At 38.0% G+C, this 25,099-nt stretch overlaps 1 protein-coding gene across 2 annotated transcripts in view; it reads left to right on the top strand.

The window, feature by feature from the left end:
- Positions 1 to 25,099, top strand: part of LOC136260660 (uncharacterized) — a 155,550-nt gene that overhangs the window by 60,989 nt on the left and 69,462 nt on the right. The window lies entirely within an intron of this gene.

The raw sequence follows: 25,099 nt of genomic DNA, 5'->3' as shown, positions 1-25,099 counted from the left end.
TCGTAAGTGTATGTTATTCAGTTGTTATTTAATGAAGTAGCTAATGCAGCCCATAATACAGATTTGTTTGTGTATTTCAAGGGGCAATCCAGTATGATACGAAGTTTGGGGCACACTATCACCTGCTGGGAAATAGCCTTTACTCAATCTGTTCACTGATGGTTTTAATGTTGCCTAGAAGCCATACTCTATTGAGGTTGCAATACCGACAAGCACCTGCCTACTTCTACCAAATTACATTCTTTGGTTTTGCTACTTCATGTCCAAAATTATGATGTATACACACAATAACTGTTAAAGCTGTCGTGATATCCAAAGGTGGCTTGTATGATACTAGCTATTATCTTTATGCATTAATTTTTTTGTCTTGCTCAGTGACAAAAATGTGTGATATCCTAAAACAAAAACAGCCTTGGGGCTGTAAAAAAAGGGTGCTGCCAAGCAAAGTAAGATCAATCAAACAAGCTTATTTAACATGACCGGTAAGAACAAGGATTGATATCAAGTTGCGGCCAAGTAAATGCAGTATTACCCATTCTCTTTGTATCTACGTAGCTATAGCTATATAATAAAACTAGAGCAAATACACATGCAACTGTTATTAAATGCCACTATTTTTGTAGTGTGTGATTTTAAAAACCGGCCAAATGACAATTTAATAACAGTTGCATGTGTATTTGCTCTAGTTTTATTATATCCACTCAAAAACAGCCAAGCTGTAAAAAAAGAGTGCGGCCTTATTATTATTTATTATTATTATTATTGTTTTTCAGTACACACACACAAAAAGGTACTGAAAGCCACTGACAAGTGCTGCCAGTGACTCTACTACAATTAATTACAGTAAATAATTACTTATAGCAGTACTGCATATATTGGTGATGGTGACGCTGTTAAACAGTGGCAGCAGGGACAGAGGTAATGGAAGGTATGAATGTTTGTATCATTGAATTGCCGCATGAAATGATCCCACATGTAGTTGTACAGTTTGTGTTTAATAATGTTTGTGGACAGAGATAGGTCTATTTTTGGTAATGAGTTCCAGAGACGTGGTAAACGATAAAAGTAAAAGTTTTGAGCAGTGTTGGAGGAACATCTATGATGAACCATTTTTTGACATGCACCAAATCGTGTATTAGAGGTACTAAACTGGACATATTCAGTAATGTTGAAATGTGATGACTGTTGCTTGTAGGACTTGATGAAGAACATAATATCATTTATTTCATATACATACATTAGTGGTAATAGATGTAGAGTGACCAGGCGTGACCTGTATGATGAATGATAGTCATTCAAAATCCACTTTGTAGCTCGCCTCTGTATTCTTCCTTCACACGCATTGTTAAAACTTATTAGCATTAACATCATTGCAGCCATTTCTTGGCCGCCACCTTTATTTCACAACTTTTTTCACCCAGGCGTTTGAGGACTGCACCCTTTTTTTTACAGCTTGGCTGTTTTTGAGTGGATTTCACTTCTCTTTGTATTTTGAAAACCAAGGCCATAGTATTGACTAGAGCAAGTGGATTTCTACCTGGCTCACCTCCAGAACACAAAGAGTCTTAGTTGAAGGTTGCACATCTAGCACAAAGAAACTATTGTTTGGTGTCCCCCAGGGCACTGTCCTTGGACCCCTAATGTTCTTACTATACATTAATGACATAGACCTTAGAGACCATCCCAGATTGGAACAAATTACCCCACTGAATTATTGAATGTGATTCACTCAATGAATTTTCTGATTATTTTCACTGACAACCAAGGCTGGACCTAGCTACTTATTATTTTATGTATATTAATTATAATTATGTCTTATTTGTGTAAGTAGCTACTTATTTAGTTATTGTACATTGTTGTACTGGAGCTGTAATGTTCCAGCTCCCTGGGATACTATCAGTAACAAGCTGCCTATCCCAGTCACAAAATCAATCAATCAGAGCATTCAATCACAGTTTTGCAGTGACTGTTCTATTAGAGTATCTCAAGCAAACATAAAAAGATGCAGTTGCTCAATTTTAAACAAAGCAAATCCTGCACCTTTTTACTGGGATATGATTTCCAGGCTGTTGTATTACAAGTTTTGCTAGCATAGCACTTATTACGATGATTATGATGATGATGATTGGCATGAGTCGGTCATATTAGTCTGCTTTCAGACCGCCTGAGGGCGAAACTTAAGTTAATACTACAAATACACCACTGATCAATACGAAAATGGCTCCGATTTGAGCCTCAAAGTGTTGCAACAATAGTATGGTGCTAATGCTCTAATAGAGCACATGTTTTTGCTTTCGCTGAAATCATCTAATAGAACATACATAGAATGTTCTAGAATTTCTATTAGTAGATCAGTTTTACTTATTAAGCTAGAATTTTCATTTATAAGGTAGAAGTGATCAGCCGAGATAACAGTGGTTCAGTGATTAAGGATGCAGGCGTTAGGTATGGAGGTTGTTGGTTCGAACTGTGGTCATGATCAGTTCATTTTTTTCGACATTTTTATGCACCTTTTTTTCCCCCCAGTGACTGCTCTATTAGAGTATCTCGATCCCACGATTTTACACTTGCTCAGTTTTGCTTTATAACTTTGTAGCTGTAAGTCTGTTGCTGTTCTAACCACCAAAAGGCACTCCTACAATGATCAGCTTATGTACACACGAATTTTCAAGGTATTCCTCTACTCGGTTTACCCTGTAGCCGTGACAAAAGTTTCATCTTTTTTTACATGAAAATAAATGCTCATAACTCCTTGGATATTTATCAGATTCATAGCAAACTTGGTACAAGAATGTACCTTTATATGCTCTTTACTTGTGCCAAATATTGATACAATGGAGTTACAAGTTTGTGTTTTATAGCAATTTTTGCAAAGTGTGCGAAAAGAAATTGAAGCCCTCGTAGCCCCCCCTATGGCTTAAGAAGGAAAAAAACGAAGAAATTAAAACGAAATTTTGGCCACTCATACCTCAGAAACGGCTGGGGCACTTTCCTTCAAATTTGGTATGTGGCGTGACCTACCTGGCGGAAACCTCTGTAGTGAAACTGGCTTCAATCGGATAAGGGATCACAGAGCTACATAGGTGTGAAAATTGCATTTTCTTTCTTCCTGTAAATATACTCACGGTGTAGCGCGCCAGCTTCTTGGGCCGCACAACACACTACCGTGTGTCTTGATAGCTATAGCTAGATACAAAGAGAATGGGTAATACTGCGTTCAGTTGGCCGCAACTTGACATCAGTCCTTGTTCTTACCAGTTGTTAATAGATTGTTCATGATAATATTCCAATCTACTTGGCTGCAACTTGATATCAGTCCTTGTTCTTACCAGTCATGTTGAATAAGCTTGTTTGATTGATCCTACTTTGCTTGGCAGCACCATTTTTTTACAGCCCCAAGGCTATTTTTGTTTCAGGTAGTTGTACACACAAGCCACCATGCAATGTAAATAATTATGTAACTAGCTATCTAACTATGTACTATGGTGTATATGATTATCTAATCAAAAACAGCCAAGCCATAAAAAAGGAGTGCAGCCCTTGAAAAGGCTATGGTGAAAAAAGATGTGAAATCCAAGGTGGCGGCCAAGAAATGGCTGTGATGGTAGATTAGTGGTAAAAATTTTAATAACGACAATTCAGGTGAATTTGGTGCCGCTTGGTCAATTGGTACAAAATTCACCTGAATTGTTGTTATTAAAATTTTTACCATTGACCTACCATCACAGCCATTTCTTGGCCGCCACCTTGGATTTCACATCTTTTTTCACCATAGCCTTTTCAAGGGCCGCACTCCTTTTTTTACAGTTTGGCTGTTTTTGATTAGATTTCACTTCTTTTTGTATTTGTATACCCCAAAGCCGGCCTATGGCCAGCTTTGGGGCTTTTTAACCTATATATTTTTCTTTACCACAGGAAAAAGAAAAAGATGAAGCAGATTTTATAAATACTTTAACTCATTCTGATTTTATCAGTAAATGTACAAATTATATATATAATGCATATATCAAGAGTTCATAATATAAAAAAAGAGCATATATTTATTACATGTCAATTAATCCCCACAGGATAATTTGCAGCTGATCTCTCTACTGGGTGACTTGAAATGTAGCTGAACTCTCTACAGGGTGATCTGCTTGTACGTAGATGAACTCTTTACAGGATTCTCTCTACAGGGTGACTTGACTCTAGCTGAACTCTCTGCAGGGTTATCTGTTTGTAGTTGAATTCTCTACAGGGTGATTTGTTTGTAGCTGAATTCTCTACAGGGTCATGTGTTTGCAGCTGAACTCTCTACATGGTGGTTGCTTTGTAGCTGAACTCTCTAAAAGGTGACTTCTTCTAGCTGAACTCTCTACAGGGTGATCTTTTCATAGCTGAACTCTCTACAGGATGATTTGTTTGCAGCTGAACTCTCTACATGATGATTTCTTTGTAGTTGAACTCTCTACAGGGTGATTTGTTTGTAGCTGAAATCCCTACAAGGTAACTTCTTCTAGCTGATCTTTCTACAGGGCAATTTGTTTGTAGCTGAGTTCTCTACAGGGTGTTTATTTGCAGCTGAATTCTCTACATGGTGGTTTCTTTATAGCTGAACTCTCTACAAGGTGACTTCTTCTAGTTGATCTCTCTACAGGATGATTTGTTTGTAGCTGAACTCTCTACAGGTGATTTGTTTGTAGCTGAACTCTCTACAAGGTGATACTTCGAGCTGATCTCTCTACAGGATGACTTGTTTCTAACTGAACTCTCAATAGGGTGATCTGTTCATAGCTGAACTTTCTACTGGGTGATTTGTTTGCAGTTGAACTCTCTACATGGTGGTTTCTTTGTAGCTGAACTCTCTACAAGGTAATTTCTTCTAGCTGAACTCTCTACAGGGTGACTTGTTTCTAGCTGATCTCTCTACAGGGTGATCTGTTCATAGCTGAACTTTCTACAGGGTGATTTATTTGCAGCTGAACTCTCTACATGGTAGTTTCTTTGTAGCTGAACTCTCTACAATGTGACTTCTTCTAGCTGAACTCTCTACAAGGTGACTTGTTTCTAGCTGATCTCTCTACATGGTGACTTGTTTCTAGCTGAACTCTCTACAGGTGATTTGTGTGTAGCTGAACTCTCTACATGGTGGTTTCGTTGTAGCTGAACTCTCTACAAGGTAACTTCTTCTAGCTGATCTTTTTACAGGGCATATTTGTTTGTAGCTGAGTTCTCTACAGGGTGATTTGTTTGCAGCTGAACTCTCTACATGGTGGTTGCTTTGTAGCTGAACTCTCTAAAAGGTGACTTCTTCTAGCTGAACTCTCTACAGGGTGATATTTTCATAGCTGAACTCTCTACAGGATGATTTGTTTGCAGCTGAACTCTCTACATGATGATTTCTTTGTAGTTGAACTCTCTACAGGGTGATTTGTTTGTAGCTGAAATCCCTACAAGGTAACTTCTTCTAGCTGATCTTTCTACAGGGCAATTTGTTTGTAGCTGAGTTCTCTACAGGGTGTTTGTTTGCAGCTGAATTCTCTACATGGTGGTTTCTTTATAGCTGAACTCTCTACAAGGTGACTTCTTCTAGTTGATCTCTCTACAGGATGATTTGTTTGTAGCTGAACTCTCTACAGGTGATTTGTTTGTAGCTGAACTCTCTACAAGGTGATACTTCGAGCTGATCTCTCTACAGGATGACTTGTTTCTAACTGAACTCTCAATAGGGTGATCTGTTCATAGCTGAACTTTCTACTGGGTGATTTGTTTGCAGTTGAACTCTCTACATGGTGGTTTCTTTGTAGCTGAACTCTCTACAAGGTAATTTCTTCTAGCTGAACTCTCTACAGGGTGACTTGTTTCTAGCTGATCTCTCTACAGGGTGATCTGTTCATAGCTGAACTTTCTACAGGGTGATTTGTTTGCAGCTGAACTCTCTACATGGTAGTTTCTTTGTAGCTGAACTCTCTACAATGTGACTTCTTCTAGCTGAACTCTCTACAAGGTGACTTGTTTCTAGCTGATCTCTCTACATGGTGACTTGTTTCTAGCTGAACTCTCTACAGGTGATTTGTTTGTAGCTGAACTCTCTACATGGTGGTTTCTTTGTAGCTGAACTCTCTACAAGGTAACTTCTTCTAGCTGATCTTTTTACAGGGCATGTTTGTTTGTAGCTGAGTTCTCTACAGGGTGATTTGTTTGCAGCTGAACTCTCTACATGATGGTTTCTTTGTAACTGAACTCTCTACAAGGTGACTTCTTCTAGCTGATACAGGGTGACTTGTTTCTATATGAACTCTCTACAGGGTGACTTTCATGTAGCTGAATTGCCTATCAGATTAACTGTTTGTAGCTGAATTCCGTACAGAATATCCTGCAATGTAATATAATTCTGTAATGGAGTAAGTTATAAACGTAGCTGAATGCTCTATTAGGGTGACTGTTCTATTAGAGTATCTCGATCTCGCATTTGCTACACGTAGTTGCCTTTAGAATCATAACTCAGTGGTTTGTAATCCGATTTCTTCTGTACTACTGCAATGACTTTCTATGATGATTATTCCAGCTACATACTGATTTTCAGCTCATTGCTCTAAGCGGTTTGCCTGATAGACACGAAAACTAATAGTATTTTTATTCATAAAAATCGATCGCGTAATTTTGACACAGGTCGGGTTTTGTGTCATATCTCCGTGGTCTTTATCCCGATTCCTTTCAAACCACAAAAAGGCACTCCTACGATGGTTGCTCCATCTACATAGCAATTTTCAACTGATTTCTCAAAGGAGTTTACACTGTAGGCGTGACAGACCTTCGACCTTATTTTACGCAAATAATCGGTCATAACCCCGTGAATGTTCATCAGATTCCTACCAAAGTTGGTACAGAGATCCGCCTTAATGAGCCCTTTAAGTGTGCCAAATTTCAGCCCTATCCGAGCACGCATTCGTGTTTTATGGCGGATCTTGCGAAGTGTGCGAAATGAAGAAGAAGTAGAAGGAGAAGAAGAAAAAAACGAAGAAATTAAAACGAACTTTTGTTCGCTCGTATCTCAGAAATGGCTAGAGTGATTTTCTTCAAATTTGGTGTGTAGACTCCCCTTGCTGGCCGGCACCTCTCTAGCAAATTTGGTTCCAATCGGATAAGGGATCACAGAGCTACATAGGTGTGAAAATTGCATTTTCTTTCTTCCTGTTAATATACTCACGGGTGGCACGCCGGCTTCTTGGGCCGCACGACACACTACCATGTGTCTTGATGCAATACTATTAATGAAATTGCATATGTTAAATAAATATTTTTTAAATTCTTACTATACCACAAAGCAGTAGGCGTGGCCCACAAAATAACATTATACAAAAACCAGCCTCAATTTTCACTGACAATGATGAGGCAGTATTGGTTAGGTAAAACTAAGCCCAAACAAGCTTTCAGATCAACCCGAAACGCTTTCAGCAAGTTGCTACAGAATTTAAAAAAATATTTATTTAATGGAATTTTCTAGTGACTGCCTCATTCCTTCAGACAAGCGTGACTCAATGCTACAGGCTTGATTTTTTCACTGTTCAACATCGCTTCTGCCCGAGAGGTGCCTTTTGGCATATGTACCACAGTATGTACAATGCATTCTTCATGGACTTACCAGTGTCCTCCTTTGTGTCCCATTCACCTTTGCTGACAGCAAAAAGTGTCAATTGTGACTGTCTCTGGGAAAACCGGTCTTATCGCCCATTTAAAAGTATCGAGAAACGTCGGTTTTAAATATTCTGTGTGTTGTAGCTGGCCAATGGTGGTAGCTACGCATACCAAATTTTCACACGTTTCACAACAATTTCTTACCTTCCTGATCATCCACTGAAGAAGTAGTCAACAGCTAAGTTTCCCGCCATTTTAGATAGTTTTTAAACCGAGGTTGTCTGTATCAGGCGAGCTCCAGAAGGGTGGGAGGCGGGGGCCCTGGAAGGCGGGCAAGATGGTGTTCAAAAATTGAAAAGAGACGTGCTGGAATGAATTAGGCCAAGGTATAGGCCATTCAGGGCTCAGAACTGGCTAAAATGAAAGGAGATTTACAGCACAGGTCATTGTCCAACACCACAGAGCTGTACAGCCACACACAGCCATCTCCTGGTTGGCCAGGGCTCCATCAAGACCCCAGACCACTCGTACGGCTCGCCACTGTGCTCTAGAAAAGCAGCCAGCAAAAGCAGACCACTTTACTCTGGTGGACTGTGGCAGTGAAACTTGATAGTGCATTCATTAAGCTTTGTGTTTGTGTGAAAAAATCAAACTTCCTGTCATGGGCGATAAGAACGGTTTTCGTAGATCCAGTCACAATTTGGCAATAGCATGTGATGGCTTCCCTTTGTAACGGAAATCGTCTGTATTTTTCATAGTGGCTATTTTAATTGCAGAGGTACTTTTCAAACAGTTCTTGATTCGAAATGCTGTGTAACGGATTGAAAATAGCTGACAATGAAGCGTAATGGATACTTCACTTTTAAGACGATAATTTATATACGTAGCTGGGGCACGCAATGCCATTTCAGATGCGGTATGCGTGGGTTCACTAGTCATAATAATTATTTACAAAAAAAACAACAAACAAATACACAAAATATTGGAATTTTCAACTAGAGTAGGGACCATAGCACATCGATAAAAAGTGCTGAAGCTTTAAACAGTTGCTGTAATACGTAGCTTTAAAAAAGACAAGACGATAATTATTTTTAAAGACGCTTATTGCGTATGAACGTAAAAGATAGTTACTTCAAGTGATATTTATCAACAGTACGATACTACTGTATAGTAGGGGTTGGTAAGAAATCATATGGTTTCGTGGATTTTCGCACCTTAAAAAATGGACTTGCAATAAGTTTTACTCGAAAAAAACCAAATGGAATACATTAGTACTGCTGTAATGATGCTGTACCTTGGTTAAATGAAACGAAAGTCGAATATTTCGATGTACAGTGAGTTTTAAAACTTTTGAAATTCACCTGGATTTCATCTGCTTGTCTGCCTGCCTACCTGCCTGTCTGCCTGCCTGTTTGCCTGCCTGCCTGCCTGTCTGCCTACCTGCCTGCCTGCCTTCCTGCCTGCCTGCCTTCCTGCCTGCCTGCCTGCCTGCCCGCCCGCCCGCCCGCCCACCCGCCTGCCTGCCTGCCTGCTGTAAGACCCGAGGTCTATGGCTCCAGAAATTTCAGACAGTCAAGGTAATGATGGCGGGTTCACAAATCTGTTGTTCCGATTACATTCTGTCCACTGCACCATGCTGTTTTCTGTCATCATTCATTCGCTTCTTTGTTCTTCTCGAAGGATAAAATATAGTTGCAGCTCTTAATAGTTGCGGCATGCGTCACAACCCAAACACGTGATTTTAATGAAGTATGAGTACGTGTGCGTAAGACGAGGGTGAATTAGTGCAGTACCCAAGTAGTTGTCTCTAGTATTTATTAATGCTGGGTAGTCATTTTATATAGTCTTAATTACTAGTTTAGCTTTTGTGAGGTAGCTAGCTAATAATGTCTTTGAGGGGCGGATCCACCTAGAGATACAGACTTCTAAAAGCGAGGGTTTCACTCTTAATGGTGGGCTCTCCAGCGATGTTTTACTGTAAATCACCATTACAAATGCAGTTGAAGCCTATAACAGTTACTGTAAATAGCTGTAAAAGACAAAACGATAATTATTTTTAGAGATGCTTAGTGCATACGAAGGTAAAAGATAGCTGCTACAAGTGATGTTTATGCTATGTGGAAAACAAAAAGAGTATAATATAGCTAGCTAGCTAGACAAAAAAGTAAACAAACTAGCTATTTTTAAAAAAATTTAAATTTTAAAGGAAGTAGGGATTGGTATAATATACATGCTACAAAAAGTAAGGAAACAAGCTCAAAAATGTTACAGTTGAAATGAGAAATGATCCAGCAGTAAAAAGTAAGGAAACAAGATTAGACGACTACTTGCTACAATGAGACTCACTTTCATCCCTACTTTTGTCTAATTTGATGGTCTCATTTCAAGATGCTAGCTAAAAGTATAGGGATTAAAGTGTGTCTCATTTTAGCCAGTAGTCATCTAATCTTGTTTCCTTACTTTTTGAGTGCTGGATCATTTCTCATTTCAACTGTAACATTTTTGAGCTTGTTTCCTTACTTTTTGTAGCATGTATATTATACCAATCACTACTTCCTTTTAAATTTTTAATTTTTTAATAGCTAGTAATAACTATAACAACTACAAACATAACTATGTACAGCAAAGAGACTCTGAGTACAGTTATGTGGAAAAGGGAAAGTCATCATCCAAACCTTGTAGAGCCCAATATAATCTTGGCATTGTTTGTCCCGCATAAACAGACTGAAAGTTGTTGATGTAAGTTTCTCCTAACCACTTTGGTTGGAAATACGATCAGCAATGGATCTAACAATTGACTGCAAAAAAAGGTGTCCAAACCCCAAAGATTCCATGACAACTAGTAGAATGAAATCACCTCTCTCTCTTAAATGCTATCATTCTAAACACTAGTACAATAGTATAAACTTGTTTACAAGGTGCTCTGTAATGATTATGTTGATAAATTGTGAATCTGCATGAATCCCACATGTTACAAAGTTTACAGTATAGAATGCTAAAAGACACTGAAGATATACTGTATTTCATCCTAATTATCAACATGGTTGTCCTGCCTATTTCGATGTCTCTGTCCGCAGTACTCAGCCTGCTAAAATTTCCTCCTCTGCTTTCTGTGTGCTGGGGGTGACTTCTGCAGCTTTATAGGTGGCTAAGGATGCTACTAAAGCACCTGGCTGCTGTAGAAGAGCTCCAAAAGAAAATTCTGAACTTTTCACAGGCTAAAATTTAATACAATTCAACAGGAAATAAATGTCTATATAAATGTACTCATCAATATTATTTCCTTCCTCTTCCCTCATGGAAATAATAGAGGGTGAATGTAGTTAGCCATGGCTTCTGAGCATATTGTTTTGGTCATAGTGAGTATATGTATGTACGTATATCACTGTCATTGTTCTACTACATTCAAACAATGCCCTATATACAGTAACCCAAGTACATACATACGTAAGTGGGGATGTGGTGACAAATCATTCCATATGGGTAGGGAATTTGATTGTAAATTATTTAAATTATTAAATGTACCATGGCCTCGATGTGGGAGCAGTACCGCCAGTTTCTTTATATAAAACTCAAGCTGAAATTGATTTTGGAAATTTATTACAAGTCACATGATGACAACTTTGCATCCTACAGCACTCAGATGGAACAATTTGTCACCCTTGCCACCCAATGAGTTGAGAAATGTTGGTTTAAGGTGGGAACTAGTGCTATATGTAGCATATTCACAAGTGGTTCGCCACATTTTCAAATATGGACCACACCCATTTTTCGAGTATTTATAAACACAAGAATGAAAAGATAAACACTCTACAGCAAAGCTTATCCCTATAGATGTTTAGTTAATGTTGTAAACAGTTTGTAAAATGATGCAGCGACTTTAAAGTACTAGTAAAATTGCTTAACTAAACTTTTCTGTGATACCCTTAGGACTTGCCAGTTCATGTGAACCAACATAGTGACAATGTTAATTGCTGCTGTCCCATAATCGAATTTCAAAAGTTGGCCTATATAATAAATTCAGTGGTCAGTCTGGTATTGGTTTGGGCGATTAAAGCATGGTACATATCAATTGTATCGTGTGCCCTCGTGATACAACTGTTACATAAAACTGCATTCATAAGTTATAACCATTTAATTAAGATTCTGTAGTTTATTTTCCATAATATCTGCATACGACAATACAGAACCCACGTTTTTGTGAAGACACAGTTACTGTAGGGAAGTGTATATACGTACGTACTTGTACTGGTATTAAAGGTTGATACATTCTGTGATAAAAGCTGTGGAAGATGGACCAACTGTTCTTGATAAAGAATTATGTACAGTGTATTGGTGAAGGTCTGTATTATTAATAAAATCTTGATCGTGGTTACTACAGAGTACCCACACACATGCATGCTCCAAACAATAGAAAACAGTGAAATGAGATATACGAATGATGGTATTACAACATAGTCCTGTGAGAAAATCCCTACATTGGCAAGTCATGGTGTTTTGTTCAGTGCCAATGTAGGGATTTCTTCCCATAGGACTATGTTGTATGTAATACCATCATCCATACGTATCTCTTGTTTCACAAGTTTTTATCACTTGGACCCAACTTAATTTTAAAATTAATGCTCTAGTTTGTTTAGTTTATTTTTTATAACATGATAGCTATGTATAATATGTGAGCGGATCTACGAAAACCCGACACAATTGCACAAGCCTGAATTTACGGTAGAAAGCATTGAATACATTGGGTGAAATACTTGCATATTTTGAAAAAATTCCATAAATTTTTTGAACACCTCTTTCTTAGTGAAGAAAGGGATTAACAATGAAACCCTGGATATCATCGTTATCTCCTGCTCAAGAAGCGTTGAAAAATCTTTGTTTCGTTGCAGTAGACCCAAGGATACGGAAGTTAAGTATAAGCATTTGTTTACGTCACATTGAAGTGATTGTATGCAATTGATTTTTCTTTACTACGTTTTCCTTTGTATACAGTGAAGAAGGGTGAGTAATGGAAAAACTTACCCAGTAACTGATTTCCCTGTTCATGGCAAACACGACGGTGAAAATTGTAGCTCCGTACCTCAATCCGTTGGGAAGTTACAACCATTTTTGTAAACGCCTGTAATTTATTTTCCCTATACTTGCTGTACAAATCAATTTTTCTGTTGTTGCTACTTTGTAGGGCTGTAACTCCAGGCATATGAGGCTGAAACTTTGCCAGAGGGTACACTTGGCTAAGTAAATTATAAATATTTAATAAATAGGAATTTGAAAAATTCGCGATTGTGTTGGGTTTTTGCAGATCTGGTCACATATACATGTGTGGCTGTTCTATTACAAAACTGAACATAGCTGTATGTATTATGGTGACTGCTTTATTGGAGTAACTTGTTTGCGTTGGCCTCGGTCAATTGGCTTGCACGATATTATCAAGGTCCAAAGTTCTTAAATGCCTCCTTTTCACCGTATGCTACCAGTAAGAGGCATGGTCAATATGATTGATTATAATAAGTATGGCTACAGCCTTGTAGAAAACATGGTCAATCCTATTGTACAGTTACAGGTATGATGTCTACTAGCTACAGTAGTAATAATTCTTACAGCAGCACGAGCACTTTAAATATTTTTGTGGTGTCTAAATGAGGAAAGTATTGATGCAGAAAATTAGCACGTCAATATGCTTTTGTTGCATGAAGAATATGACGACCAGCTGCATGATTTAAGATAAAGAGAAAGGTGAGATAAAGATGGCAGACACTCAACAGAACTCCAAAAGGCACGAGCCACTGGTGAGTTTGTTATTGTGGTGTAAATATGGTCACTTTAACTAAGTGAAATCATTATTTTGTAGCAGTAGTAACTAGCTGTCCAGGGATGGAAATCTAGACTTTTAAAAATGGGGAGTATGCATGGCACATGTAGCTTCAGTCTAGCTACCTAGTATTATAATATCTATGCTAGTTGTAATGCTTCACAGCAAATAATCACTCTCCACCAGTTAAAGCATACTAGCACACATTTGGATATGCAACTGAAGCCTTTATAAGTATTGGTAATAGCTTTGAGACATCAAAATGTTTATAAATTTTAGAGGTGCTTATTTTGATAAAGTTTTGGGTTGACAGTCTTAAGTGATTTTGTAGTAACGTTAGTGTTGTGCCAAAATAATGAACATTTTTGACTGGTAATTTGACAATGAATTACTGAATCTAGGAAAAATATGTCAGCAGCTCAGCAGGTAATATTATAGGCTCTCACAAAGGGGGGGTCCATGGAATCCTTTGAACCTCCCTGGATATACCCCACTGTCATATAAACAACACAGTATAAATGTTGCAGTACGGTTTGAGGTCAAAGTTGAAGTCCAAGGAGTCTCATAGTTGGTCTTTGTTTGAAAGAATTTTAATGATGGATGTTCTATTAGAGCATTTGACTGTTCTATTAGAGTATTTTGATGTTTAGCAGTTTTACACCTGAAATATAAATATGAACTTGTTGATCCATAGAAGGGATTAGCTCTTCTCTTCTCACCTTTTCTACCTTTTATTGTCCATGTGTGCTTTAGATGCAATTGCACCCGTATTGGGACTTCTACTACAAGTATCTTTTAGTTAGCACATAGTAAAATCTTGGAAGGGGGGGGGGGGGGGTTACTTCAGCCTCCCATGCACCCCTTTCCTTAAATCCGCCCTTGATATCTGGCACTAAGACTCTTTTGTGTATAATGACATGGTAAATCAGTCTTAATGTCACGCATGAAACTATTAGAACTTTGCAATTCACTGTGTCACTATTATAGTCTGTTTGCATTCACCTGAGCCCTCGTTTCTTGTTAATAATTCTTGTTACAAGGGCCAGCTGCTCAAACATTTAGTAGCGCTGTGAAGTCCTTCAAATGCCAGAACTGTTTATCAAAAAGTGCTTTGATACAGGTAAGAACAAGTACGTTTTGGGGCTTTAAAACTATCCCGTACATTTATTATGGACAATGACAATTCAGGTGCGCAAACATATTTACAACATGAAAACATGCTTGTTTTAGTACAAAACCAATGGGAGTGAACACATGTTAATCTCTTTGATATTACTATATTTGGCGGGGGCTCAGGTGAATGTGTACCGACTATAGTAGTGACACAGTGAATTGCAAAGTTCTAATAGTTTAAAGTTTAATAGTCTAATAGTTATGTACTAGTCGGATTGTTTCATAGAATTTGTTGTACTTCAGGGTATTGACTAATGATTATAATCGCTGTAAACCTAATCAATAGCTTGAAATCCCTTATTTTGGTCATAAATATTTGAGATGTCACATGTGACATTAAGAATGATTTTCCAAAATCAGGTCACTATTGAATTCTTTGTTTTTTACTGTTGTATCATATTATTGATTATGTGTTTGCAAATTTATTTAAATATTTATACACCTGAACACAAAAATCTTCCATACAGTGCTTTTCATCACATGAGATATGTATTTTGTTCATGGATTTTATGGGTGTCATTTTGAGGTGTGTGTGTGTTTGTGTGTGTGTGTGTGTGTGTGTGCATGCATGCGTGCGTGCGTGTGTCATTTTGGTAGATTGGGGAAAGGGGGTTATACAGTACAACTGTACTGTGTGATACGTACATAGCTAAATACGTAGTTAGCGCTGTTCTTTAGTAGAATAATGCACCACAGGTTTACTGATCATGCCATGGCACATGTGTGGGGGAATAGTCCATGTTTGGCCATGGCATTCTCAGTGCAGTGTGGTGTATTTCTTTTGTGTGAAGTTATAAGTGTGTAATTGTATTATGGAGGATTCCGCCAAATCATGCACAAATTATATAACAAATATGTGACTCATTCTTTGAAAACACAACTTACGGTAATACCACATTTTTTGAATCCTTTTATTGTACATAGCCAAGCATATGCTTCAGCTTCATACTTACGTTGAGAAGTTTTCTTACAACAGAAAGATCAATTTGTAAGGAATTAAATACAGGCTCTTAGTAACTGGTTATAATATGTTCCATTTTTTCACCACAGACAAAGACAAGATCATTGAATGATTTTCAACGTTGAGGGTAATGCATTACATAATTAATATGGCTGGAAAATAACGAAACCACAATTAGCTATTTTTCTCAAGCTGATATTGCTCACTTGTCCAGTGATGGTGTTTGCTTTGGCAGGTGAACAGGTTCCATGGTTCTCCTATACAATTATGCAAATAGATGACCAGTGAATCTATGATCAGCCATATGTGGCTCCCGATTGCAGGAGACCTAGGGACAAAATACACTATACTTGGGGCTTCCAACTTTGAAGCCACAGCAATTTCTAAGGCCATCCTAACAATCCTATTGAAATCCTGCACTATGTAGTCTTCGGATGGAAGAGGCACTCTTAGAATGGGGGAAAACTGGACTTGAGTCTACCACACAAGACTCCCTTCAACATCTGTGCATCTCCTTCCCTGATAGAATTAATTCCAGTAGATAATGACATTCAGAGAATGTTTGATATTTTCAAAGTATGTAAGGTTTTCATTCTGGTAAGAGACCTGTACACAGATGTCTTACTGGGTAAGACACAGAGCCACAAACATTGACAAATGAATTACGTACTATTAGTTTGTTGGTTGCAAACAAAATTCCAGATACAGTGGCCATTGTCTAAAATAACTCAAGTAAGACATGCTGCTAGGATTCTTCAGTGGATAAACATCCCTTGGAATGATATAATAATCACCTTAGCTCCACCTCAGTGATTATTACATCATTCCTTCGGGCTGTTTATCCACTGAAAAATCCTAGCACTGCATGTTTTACCTATACTATGCTATATGTATGCATTGAACTTGATGCTCAATATTTAATAACTCAATGGTGCAATTACATGTGATCTTGAAATTTGGCTTATTTGTAACACTGCTTGACCCGCTAAAATGTTTCAAAATCTTTTCACTCATTCAAATGTCTGACACAATATTTCCATTCAATCAAAATTTCCATGATACATTTTCTATGAGGAAGCTATAAAAGTGTAGTATCCTGTTAACCCTTTCCCAAAATCAAGACTCACGGTAGTGAGGCGCACGGCCAAGAAACTACAAAGCGCACGCCCAATTAAAAGACGCGCAGCCACTACTGTGAGTTATTTACGTGTAGGGACAGTTTTGCAATATTAGCCCCGGATTATGCAACATCTCTCATTAGGTTTGTATTGCGTTACGTAATAAAAAAATCTTTTTTCGTAGTAGTAGTAGTAGTAGTAGTAGTTTTCTTGCGACCGGTATTAAAATGCGTATTTAGACGTATTTCGTTTTATTTCTCAACCTTGTGTTACACCTAGTGTCACCTTATATGACTCAACTTACCCACATCTGTACAGTCCATCTAGCACTGACATTATCTAATCCTGGTTTGTTTATACGCGTATTTCCTTCGATCAAACCTCTAATCCCTACAATAACTTTTAAAGACACAATGTGAACACAAGCCTTAATGTCTGATAAACAAGTTGTAAAAGCGTGTAGAACCGTAAGTTCCCTAGGGAAGGTGTTTTAAGCAGAAATCTTTTAAACTCCATTTAGTGCCACGCCTCATGCGTGCATTGATAATTGGCAGATGTCTTATAAACAAGTGTGAAAAGCGTCAAGGATGTAGCGTCACTAGAGAAGGTGTTCCAAGCATAATTCTTGTTGCCACATCGCACATGGTGTATTAAAATAACTTGTGTGTTCTGGTGGTGCTCAAACCAGCTTGTTACATAGCATTACCCACCCTAACAGCAAGTAGTCACTCCCATTGTGGCTTTCATCATGCATGGCACTTAATTAATACACATGTTACATAACAAAATATTATATCACATTAATTGTTTGTGACATTAACAATAAAATTCTGACAATAAAACGGGATAGTTAATTAGTCCATCACAACTGTACACCTCATCCTGGAAATTCAGAAGATTATAATCAACTGAGATATAATGCCAAGATCTTACCAGGCCTCATCGTCCACATACACTTGACAATTGAGAACTAAAGAACACACATAACATTATATAATTCCTCTGTCTATATAAACTTACTCCCTCGAACCTTCATCTTAGTTGCCCAGTTACGTATGTACCACTGCTAGTGAGAGAACCACATGCTATGACCAAGTACCCTGTACCTGTAAAATAGACAGGGATTAAATACAATACAGCTAAAAATCTGTCACTTTTTATGCATATGACAGATTTGGGGATCTGAAAATCATTACACCCTTGAGGTAATACAAAAATTTCTTAGTATACACAGACTGACCTGAAGATCCACAACGTCCTTGATGTTACTACAGTCCACGTACACTTGATATACAGTCCACGTACACTTGACAATTGAGAACTAAAGAACACACATAACATTATAAAATTCCTTTGCCTATTTACCCCCAAACCTTGATCTTAGTTGCCAAGTTTAGAGCTCTAGCCAAGTTACATATGTAGCACTGCTAGTAAGAGAACCGCATGCTATGACCTGTACCTGTAAAATCGACAGGTGGCACTAAATACAATACAGCTAAAAATCTGTAACTTTTATGTAAATGACAGATTTGGGGAACTGAAAATTCATCACACTCTTGAGGTAATACAAAATTTGAGGACCTGAAAATTCATCACACCCTTGAGGTAATGCGTTTGAGAATTCACAAGTTGGCCCGGCAGTGACCTTATTACACAGTGTCCTGATTAGACAGGTTTCTCTGTACATAAAGACCAGTATGCAATGTGAAAGAGTATTTTTTTGTACAAGCATCATGTACATTACCTTACGTCTTCCACCTACAGTTCCGGGACTTCTAAATTGGCACTACAGTGACAATACTGAAAGCTGTTTGGTCTGTATGAGTACACCTTGTTGACAATCCATCCATGAGATAATTTCAAGCGGGATAATATTGGTATTTGCTGCTACTCAAGTTGGTACCATCACAAAAGTTTCCAGCTTGGTCTCAGTGAATTTGCACTAGTCAGTGCAGACGTCTGACAGTCTAAAAACCAATCACATACACACGGTTAATCAGTGTGAATAGATGTGGCACTGTGTACGCTAGCCTCTTTTTTTTCGCTACTCTTTTCGTTACTGAACCTCCACTCCTCGTTTTGTTACTGAACCTCCACTCCTCTTTTTGTTACTGAACCTCCACGAAGAGCTGAGTACATCAGTATTCTTGTGACTCTTTAATATCCATTCGACTTCTTCAAGCGGTTACGTATCTTAGTTTCAAATCAGTTAAAGTACGCTTCGCCACTCCATCGAAATCCAGTTACAATATAACAAATATTTAGTAGCATTCAGTCCTCTCAAGACATGGACTGCCATCAATAATTAATGTAAACCGCGTATCACGTGTATTCAGTTGAGGTGTTACAGGGACTTTCCAAGAGATTTCCCCTAAATAGGCCACGTGATCATTGTCAGTTGAGTGAAACTTCTTCTTGGTTATGGCTCTACAATACGGTATTCGTACTTTAATGTATTTTAGTGTTTAATAATGTTATACTTCCCTCTCAAGACATGGATTGCCATCAATAATAATAATATAAATCGTGTATCAAGTGTGTTCACTTTTCACTTGAAGTGTTACTGTGCAGGGACTTTCCAAGGGATATCCCCTAAATAGGTCACGTGATAATTGTCAGTCAGGTGGAACTTATTTATTTCCATTAATGCACCATGGAGGTTGTGTTGTGGCTTTCAGTAATCAATCATTATGCACATACCATGGTGCAACAAAGTTTGTAACAAATTGCTGGAATGTGATTCGTGGTTTTCCGGTATGGGCTTGTGTTGTGGCTTTCAACTTTTGTAATAGATTGCTTGAATGTACATATGCATGTGGTTCGTGGTTTGCCAATGATTGTGTATATGAGTTGGGGTTGTTCCACACAGCTTGCACAATATTCAGATGTTTGCATGATGACACAAGGTTAAGTGAGACCTGTAAAAGAACAAGCAGGCACTGAACTTAACCTTAAATTAAACACACATGCAACTAACCTGGAACATCGGTTGCAACACCAAAGGCACTTGCTTGGATATCCTCATGGCTTAACTATGGAGTGACATGTGTAATTAATCAGCACTAAACAGAATCTACAACACAATTTTCTTTTCTGTGAGAACTTTTTAGCACCAAGTAAGGGTACTACCATCTCACCTACAAGAGCATTTCACAAGAGATGTGATATTAACTTGAGTACAACCAATATGTGGTGTATGTTTGTGAAAATGTGTGTATAGTGTTTGCACATTTTGTGTGCGTCTTGTGCTTGTATATGATGTAAGTGTGTGTTCATATGTAGTGAAATAAAAGTAATGGTATGCACGGCAAAACTCATGTATGGATACTAAAAAATACTGACTGATACTAACTCTGTATTTATTGAATTTTACTCAGTATCACTCTGTCTTGAACAATTTTTTAAATGTAAAGCTTAGCTATAGGTAAAACTAGATTACTAGTCATAGTAGTAGACTATTAGTATTAAAAAATTGACAGAATTTGAATAATGGTCCCAAGATGGAGCAATACTGAATAAAATACGGAGTTAGTATCAGTCAGTATTATTTAGTATCCATACATGAGTTTTGCTGTGATGATGTTTGTGATCTCTTTCATAACCCTTAGCAAAGCATCTAGCTTTACGAGTGGCAAACCAAGTTGATAAGTTGTCCTCAGGACACTATGGCAGTGGCCATAGCAGGTTTTATTCATTGATAAGTATAGTATGATTGATATACTCCAATAGAACAGTCAAGCAATAAATACTTTAATAGAACAGTCAGGAAATAAAATACTCTAATAGAACAGTCATTGAGCAATATAGCTGAATATTTACATCTCTGTCTGAAAACAGGTGGTGGTATTTCCCAAGATCACCTAGAAAAGCATACTTTGCAAATAAGTGCTTTACACACATCTTTGGTTACCCTGACTCAAGCTGACTGTAGCCATTATTGCTTGGCATGACCAGTAATTACCACTGGCCCTTGTCCTAATAAAAAATTAACAGCTACTATAGGAATGTATGTTATATGCTCACCACCTATCAGCAGATTTGTGTTTGGTTGCAACACCTCTACAAGGCAGAATTCATCATACACCCCCATGGCTTTAACATTGGGTCTGTAAATTATATCTAATCAAAAACAGCCAAGCTGTAAAAAAAGGTGTGGCCCCCAAAAAGGCCATGGTGAAAAAAGATGTGAAATCCAAGGTGGCGGCCAAGAAATGGCTGTGATGGTAGGTTAATGGTTACATTTTAATAACAACAATTCAGGTGAATTTGGTGCCAAGATCAAGCGGCACAAAATTCACCTGAATTGTCGTTATTAAAATGTAACCATTAACCTACCATCACAGCCATTTCTTGGCCGCCACCTTGGATTTCAAATCTTTTTTCACCATGGCCTTTTTGGGGGCCCGCACCTTTTTTTACAGCTTGGCTGTTTTTGATTAGATATCACTTCTTTTTGTATTTGTATACTGCAAAGCCGGCCTATGGCTGGCTTTGGGGCTTTTTTAACCCATGTGTTTTTTTCTTCAACACAGGAAGAAGAAAAGAACTTAAAGAAGAATTTTAGTACTTCAATTATTTTTGATTTTATTAGTAATTATACAAATTATATACATATATTTATTACATGCCCATTATTCCCCACAGGATTTTTTTTGCAGCTGATCTCTCTACTGGGTGACTTGAAATGTAGCTGAACTATATACAGGATGGTTTCTTTGTAGCTGAACTCTCTACAAGGTAACCTCTTCTAGCTGATCTCTCTACAGGGTATTTTGTTTCTAGCTTAACTCTCTACAGGTGATTTGTTTGCAGCTAAACTCTCTACATGGTGGTGTCTTTGTAGCAGAACTCTCTACATGATGGTTTCTTTGTAGCTGAACTCTCTATAAGGTGACTTCGTCTAGCTGAACTCTCTACAGGGTGATTTTTTTGTAGCTGAACTCTCTGCAGGGTGATTTGTTTGCAGCTGAACTCTCTACATGATGGTTTCTTTGTAACTGAACACTCTACAAGGTGACTTCTTCTAGCTGATCTTTCTACAGGGTGAATTGTTGTAGCTGAATTATCTACAAGGTAACTTCATCTAGCTGATCTCTATACAGGGTGATTTGTTTGTAGTTGAATTCTGTACAGGTGGTTTCTTTGTAGCTGAACTCTGTACATGATGGTTTCTTTGTAGCTAAACTCTTTACAAGGTGACTTCTTCTAGCTGAACTCTCTACGGGGTAATTTCTTTGTAGCTGAACTCTCTATATGATGGTTTCTTTGTAACTGAACTCTCTACAAGGTAACTTCTTCTAGCTGATCTTTCTACTGGGTGATTTGTTTGCAGTTCAACTCTCTACATGGTGGTTTCTTTGTTGCTGAACTCTCTACAAGGTGAATTCTTCTACCTGATCTCTCTACAGAGTGATTTGTTTGTAACTGAACTCTGTACAAGTGCGTTTTTGTGGGTGATCTCACTGCAGGTTGATTTGTTTGTAGCTGAACTCACTAAAGGGTGATTTTGCTTGTAGCTGAACTCCTTGCATTGTATCTAGTTTCTAGCTGATCTCTCTACAGGGTGATTTGTTTGTAGCTGATCTCTCTACAAGTTGATTTGTGTGTAGCTGATCTCTCTGCAGGTTGATTAATTTGCAGCCGATCTCTCTACAAGGTAATTTGTTTGTAGCTGAACTGTCTATAAAGTGATTTATTTGTAGCTGATCTCTCTGCAGGTTGATTTGTTTTAGCTGAACTCTCTACAGGGTGATATACTTGTAGCTGAACTCCTTACATTGTGTCTAGTTTCTAGCTGATCTCTCTACAGGGTGATTTGTTTGTAGCTGATCTCTCTACAAGTTGATTTGTGTGTAGCTGATCTTTCAACTGGTAGATTTGTTTGTAGCCGATCTCTCTACAGGGTAATTTGTTTGTAGCCGAACTCTGTACAAGGTGCTTTTTTGTAGGTAATCTCACTGCTGGTTGATTTGTTTGTAGCTGAACTTACTAAAGGGTGATTTGCTTGTAGCTGAACTCCTTACATTGTGTCCAGTTTCTAGCTGATCTCTCTACAGAGTGATTTGTTTGTAGCTGAACTCTCTATAAGGTGATTTGTTTGCAGCTGAACTCTCTACATGGTCGTTTCTTTGTTGCTGAACTCTCTACAGGGTGTTTTGCTTGTAGCTACTCTCTACAGGGTGATTTGTTTCTAGCTTATCTCTCTACAGGTTGATTTGTATGTAACTGATCTCTCTACAAGCTGATTTGTTTGTAGCTGAATTCTCTGTAAAGTGTTTTGTTTGTAGCTGACCTCTCTTCAGGGTGATTGTTTATAGTTGATCTCTCTACAGGGTGATTTTTTTGTAGCTGACCTCTCTTCAGGGTGATTTGTTTCTAGCTGATTGCTCTGCAGGTTGATTTGCTTGTAGATGAACTCTCTACAGGGTAACTTGCTTGTAGCTGAACTCCTTACTTTGTGTCTAGTTTGTAGCTGATCTCTCTACAGGGTAATTTGTTTGTAGCTGATCTCTATACAAGTTGATTGTGTGTAGCTGATCTCTCTGCAGGGTGATTTGTTTGTAGCTGATCTCTCTACAAGGTAATTTGTTTGTAGCTGAACTATCTATAAGGTGATTTGTATGTAGCTAATCTCTCTGCAGATTGATTTGTTTTAGCTGAACTCTGATTTGTTTTTAGCTTATCTCTGTACAGGTTGATTTGTGTGTAACTGATCTCTCTACAAGCTGATTTGTTTGTAGCTGATCACTCTGCAGGTTGATTTGTTTCTAGATGATCTCTCTACAGGTTGATTTGTTTGTTGCTGATCGCTCTAAAGGTTGATTTGTTTGTAGCTGAACTCTCTGCAAAATGTTTTGTTTGTAGTTGATCTCTCTACAAGGTGATTTTTTGTAGCTGATTTGTTTCTAGCTGATATCTCTACAGGGTGATTTTTTGTAGCTGACCTCTCTTCAGGGTGATTTGTTTCTAGCTAATCGCTCTACAGGTTGGTTTGTTTGTAGCTGAACTCTCTACACGGTGATTTGCTTGTAGCTGAACTCCTTACATTGTGTCTAGTTTCTAGCTGATCTCTCTGCAGGTTGATTTGTTTGTAGCCGATCTCTCTACAATGTAATTTATTTGTAGCTGAACTGTCTAAAAGGTGATTTGTTTGTAGCTGATCTCTCTGCAGGTTGATTTGTTTTAGCTGAACTCTGATTTGTTTTTAGCTTATCTCTGTACAGGTTGATTTGTGTGTAACTGATCTCTCTACAAGCTGATTTGTTTGTAGCTGATCACTCTGCAGGTTGATTTGTTTCTAGATGATCTCTCTGCAGGTTGATTTGTTTGTTGCTGATCGCTCTAAAGGTTGATTTGTTTGTAGCTGAACTCTCTGCAAAATGTTTTGTTTGTAGTTGATCTCTCTACAAGGTGATTTTTTGTAGCTGACCTCTCTTCAGGGTGATTTGTTTCTAGCTGATATCTCTACAGGGTGATTTTTGTAGCTGACCTCTCTTCAGGGTGATTTGTTTCTAGCTGATCGCTGTACAGGTTGGTTTGTTTGTAGCTGAACTCTCTACACGGTGATTTGCTTGTAGCTGAACTCCTTACATTGTGTCTAGTTTCTAGCTGATCTCTCTACAGGGTGATTTGTTTGTAGCTGATCTCTCTACAAGTTGAATTGTGTGTAGCTGATCTCTCTGCAGGTTGATTTGTTTGTAGCCGATCTCTCTACAAGGTAATTTATTTGTAGCTGAACTGTCTAAAAGGTGATTTATTTGTAGCTAATCTCGCTGCAGGTTGATTTGTTTTTGCTGAACTCTCTACAGGGTGATTTATTTGTACTGAACTCCTTACATTGTGTGTAGTTTCTAGCTGATCTCTCTACAGGGTGATTTGTTTGTAGCTGATCTCTCTACAAGTTGATTTGTGTGTAGCTGATCTCTCTGCAGGTTGATTTGTTTGTAGCCGATCTCTCTACAGGTAATCTGTTTGTAGCTGAACTCTCTATAAGGTGATTTGTTTGTAGCTGATCTCTCTGCAGGTTGATTTGTTTTAGCTGAACTCTCTACAGGGTGATTGCTTGTAGCTGAACTCCTTACATTGTGTCTAGTTTCTAGCTGATGTCTCTACAGGGTGATTTTTTGTAGCTGAACTCTCTTCAGGGTGATTTGTTTCTAGCTGATCTCTCTACAGGTAGATTTGTGTTGATTTGTTCATTGCTGATCGCTCTAAAGGTTGATTTGTTGCAGTTGAACACCCTGCAAAGTGTTTTGTTTGTAGCTGATCACTCTAAAGGGTAATTTGTTTGTAGCTGAACTCTCTCCACAGTGACTTGTGTGTAGCTGAATTCTGTGTAACTGAATTCTCTAGAGAGTGACTTAATTGTAGCTGAATTCTCTACACAGTGCATGACTTGTTTATAGCTGAACTTTCTTC

This window comes from Dysidea avara, chromosome 1 (genome assembly GCF_963678975.1).
Source record: "Dysidea avara chromosome 1, odDysAvar1.4, whole genome shotgun sequence".
NCBI classification, from domain to species: domain Eukaryota; kingdom Metazoa; phylum Porifera; class Demospongiae; order Dictyoceratida; family Dysideidae; genus Dysidea; species Dysidea avara.
This window is presented reverse-complemented; position numbering and strand designations above follow the sequence as displayed.